At 39.8% G+C, this 4,069-nt stretch overlaps 1 long non-coding RNA gene across 1 annotated transcript in view; it reads right to left on the minus strand.

Annotated features, from left to right (window-relative positions):
• LOC107053863 overlaps window positions 1–4,069 on the minus strand; it is a 45,828-nt gene that overhangs the window by 41,046 nt on the left and 713 nt on the right. The window contains exon 2 of the long non-coding RNA XR_001467602.4: window positions 3,824–3,980. This is a non-coding gene — a long non-coding RNA (uncharacterized LOC107053863). The remainder of the gene's footprint in view (window positions 1–3,823; window positions 3,981–4,069) is intronic.

Consider the following 4,069-nt stretch of genomic DNA (forward strand, 5'->3'; position numbering starts at 1 on the left):
TGTTTTCATCCTGAGATGGAATTGCTGTGGATTACTGTACCCACGACCAAAGAAAATATAACCCCAGGTTATCTACGTTACAATATTCCACTACTGAACAGCACAGATGATAATGTGACCAATGCACAAGCTGCACCATTGCTTCTTGCCAATAACCCAAACTAGCTAAAGATTATGGTTTTAATCCTACAAGTTAGAAGTTTGTAATTACAGGTGCCACAACTCAGAGAGGCAGTTGTCACCTCTGGCTAAAAAAAGAAAATTCTAGGACAAGATTTTTCACAGATATAGAAGAAGAGTGAATAACTGAGTTACTGTCCATTCTGAATGACCAAAGAACAGTACTAAGCATTCCAGAGCAATTAATAAGTGTATACTCATCCAGAATATGACTCTTCCCTACTATTACTACAGATGGGTCACCCTTTCTGAGCACTTTTTTTTCTGTTGAGCAGGGGCAGGTACATTTTTTGTCGGGACAGGTTGATATGTGCCTCACTGATTATAACGAACAGGACTCTGTAAGCGTCAAAGGCTTCTGTGCCCATTTTAGACTTCAGTTAACAAATACTCGTGCTTTGCAGTGATTTGTTCGCTGCACGTTCTGTGCCACTTCATACCGTCCCTATGAGAGGGTTCATTGGACATTAGCTTTCAAACTTAAAAGTTTAAGTAAGACAAGTAAGACCAGCTGTACTTCCCTGACTTCTACACTTCTGTCCCTTTTGGTTCTTTAAAAGGCACAATTTCAGTCTGTGTACAAAGACCCTGGAATTAGATTTATTTCACAGCTGAGAACAAACACTGTATGGAAAACCAGTTTTCTTAAGTGTTCTCACCAACCTGGAATTAGTTTATTTGAGCTTCCTGCCATTCCATGTAGGAGTGAATAATGGCCAAAGGAATAATGGCAAAAGGAATTAAGGACACAAATTATATTGCAGTGATTTAATACATTTCATTTGGCTGGGAACATGTTACAACTGCTAAAGCTGAGGACACAGCACTCAAGAATAACTAGAATACCCAGGTGAATCTATTATCTACTCCACCCAAGGCTACTACTTGAGTTCAATTTTTAATTAATGCAGTAATATTACTGTACAAAATGCATCCCTCAACTGTGAACGCATTCATTGCTGTGATTGTACACTGAAAACAATTGTTCAGAATGAAGAAAACAAACAAGCCCCATCCTTGGGGAGCACTGAAAAACCCACGGGCATGTGCCTGGATTCAGGTAAACATAACCACACACCTGAGAATCTGCTCACAGCCTCCACCCAGCTGCCAAGCCACTGGCATAAAGTGAAATGTCAGCCATCTGTTTCTTGCATCTTCCTGAGACTTCTCCCTAAGCAAATTGAACCTATTTTAATCTGAAATCCTTTTCTTGCCTTCACACAGACCTCAAAGATGACCACAGTAGTGGAACATCTACAGGGAAAGAAATTGAACTCTGTGGTGCACTTGATACTGAGGTCTGTAGTACTGCAACCATCCCTAACATCACTGGACCTGGGCAGGCTGAAGTTGTAAGTTGTTCCAAGATCCAGATGAGGATGGTGGTATGTAGATGGGAGTTCTGTTTTGTCACAGCATGAGAAGAATTGCTCAGCTTGGTGACACAACACGTATTTCACAGTAAGACCAGTTTTGCTGTCACTCCAACAGCTCCTCCTCCTATCCAATGACACAAGCCATTTTGCCCTCAAGGTGGAAGAAATTTTTATTCTCATGTTTACACACTTATTTGTGCCTTAAAACTTCACATTTGATGTTTGCTAGTTAATCTCATAGTAGCATGAGTCTTAATTAAAATTGCAACTAATGTTTGTAAAGGTCTGTAAAGCTAAAGCTGCATGACGTGCACTTTTTCCCTAGGAAATTGGTGCTGGTTGTAATTTCCCATATTTAGCCCCGAGGCAAAGAATGCTTATATGAAGCTCTGGAGAAAACTGATCAAACCACCTCTAAATTAAATGTCATGAAAAATTACTGTAGTTCAGAAAGGACTGACTTCAGTCCCCTTGGTGTTTCTACAGCCCAGCCTTCAGGAATATTGATGTGCTGCCTCTATCCAAATTCCTGATCCTGCAGTTTGGGTATTTTTGGCTATTGCTGTCAGTAAACATAAACAGTGCACATTAATGTGACTTCATTTTAGAAGTCTTAATTCTCACACGTAAACCAGAACCCTTAAAAGGGCCTAATTTCCAAAACCTTCTGAAAGTTATGTCCCTTTAAGTGCTTTTATTTGAAAATAAGAGCAAAGCCATTATTCACACCTGAAAATTTTAGATGTGAGGTCCAGTGTGAATGAAGTTGTCTCTTGGCCAACTTGAAAATTATGCAGTCATGTTCTTAACATAGATGTGTGGACCTCCCCTTAGTTCAGTGACTGCCTCATATGTTTAGGCTTGTAGGGCTGGAGTTTAGACCTGACTATCTGACAGGCCCTGTTTAGCAAGGCTTATTTTTTATCCTGCTTGTAACTACTTGACTTCTTTGCAACATTTGCTGACTGTCAAAATTTGTCAGGTGAAAGTGGATCTTGCATAAGAGATGAAGAAGCATTAAAATTTGGTACAGGGCACAAACACATTAACATCCACTGTTTTATTTTGTCAGTCTTACCAACCAGTAAAGCACAGAGCAGTCATTCTGTGGGATGCATGCAACTGTAATGAATTGTTTCTGTGCTTCTGAAGAGAAATCTGATGTCAGAAAGACTAGTGCTATAAACCAAAGAGCCATATAGGAAAACTTGTATGTTGCTGATAATCGATTGCTTTAAAAACTGCTATCAGGTATAAAAATAAACTCTGCTACTGTGTATAATGCTCACTAGTGAAGTTTATTCTTAATTCAGTTCCCATGCCCCAGTTGACTGAGAATCTGAATTACACTAAGGACTGATGATGATATATCACAATAAGAACAGTGAAAATTTCCAGATACAGAAATGCTACAAGGTGGCTGTGGTATGTACTAGCTTCAATCCAAAGTGACCTGTTACACTTGATTTCCTAACAGTACTTGAGAGCTAACTTAAAGAAACTATATTAAAAAAGAAAAAAAAAATGCAATATTGCATTATGTCAAACTCAATTTACAGAACTTGAATTGGGGACACTGGGATTCTGCTTCTTTCTAACACCTACCTTGTAACTCTTCCTTGCACTGGTCATAAGATCAGTTGGAGAGATTGGTATGCAGCACAGCCTTGCCATTTGTACAGTTTCCAAATTAGTTACTGTAAGAAACAGCACTAGGATAGTGCTAGGAGAGTCTACAGCACTGATAAACAGATGCTAGGAAACACACCAGTTTGCCTCTGTGTTTATTCAAATCCTTTGAAAAACTGGTTCAAACTAATACTGTTTGACTTGTTAATGGACCACTGATTAGAATTCAATAACAGTGCAATTAAAAGAAATCCACTCATGAAAATATTTTGCTTTACAATCCAAGTGAATCTGCAATGATTTGTTGGGTTTTTTGAGGGGGGAGGTGTGAATCACCAGCATTCTAAAATGTAAACAGCCTTATTGCATTATTGCCCGTATTGATTGCCAAATTCAATTTTGCATATTTATCTCATACCAGCTAAAATTTCCACAAGAGTGACAGATGGAATTTCAATTAAATTTGGCTCCGTATGTTCTCAGAAGTCTTAGACCTGCAGCAACAAATGCTCTGGAGGTGGGTTGTAAAGCTTCCTTGCACCTTACACAACATTGCAAATATAAGCAACTTGGGAAGCCGGCTGGGAACGAGAGCACCCTTTAAAATCTTTTTAAAGCAAAGCTCTGGAAGGTACCTTAATCCACGTGCTGCTTTCTGTCCTCTGGGGTTCTTCACCGTGCAACCAGCCCGGCCTGATCCCCGTCCGGCTCTACAAACGCTCTATTTGCAGCTTCTCAGGGACTTTGCTCCAGGAGCCCTCGAGGCGTTGCAACTGCCGCAGCCCAGTGACCCTAGGGTTAGACAGCTAGATGTGCTACACTGTAGCTATTTGAGAATGTAACAAAAACACTTTTTGTTGATGTCCATATGTAACCCTTAC

This window comes from Gallus gallus, chromosome 7 (genome assembly GCF_016699485.2).
Source record: "Gallus gallus isolate bGalGal1 chromosome 7, bGalGal1.mat.broiler.GRCg7b, whole genome shotgun sequence".
Lineage (NCBI taxonomy): Eukaryota > Metazoa > Chordata > Aves > Galliformes > Phasianidae > Gallus > Gallus gallus.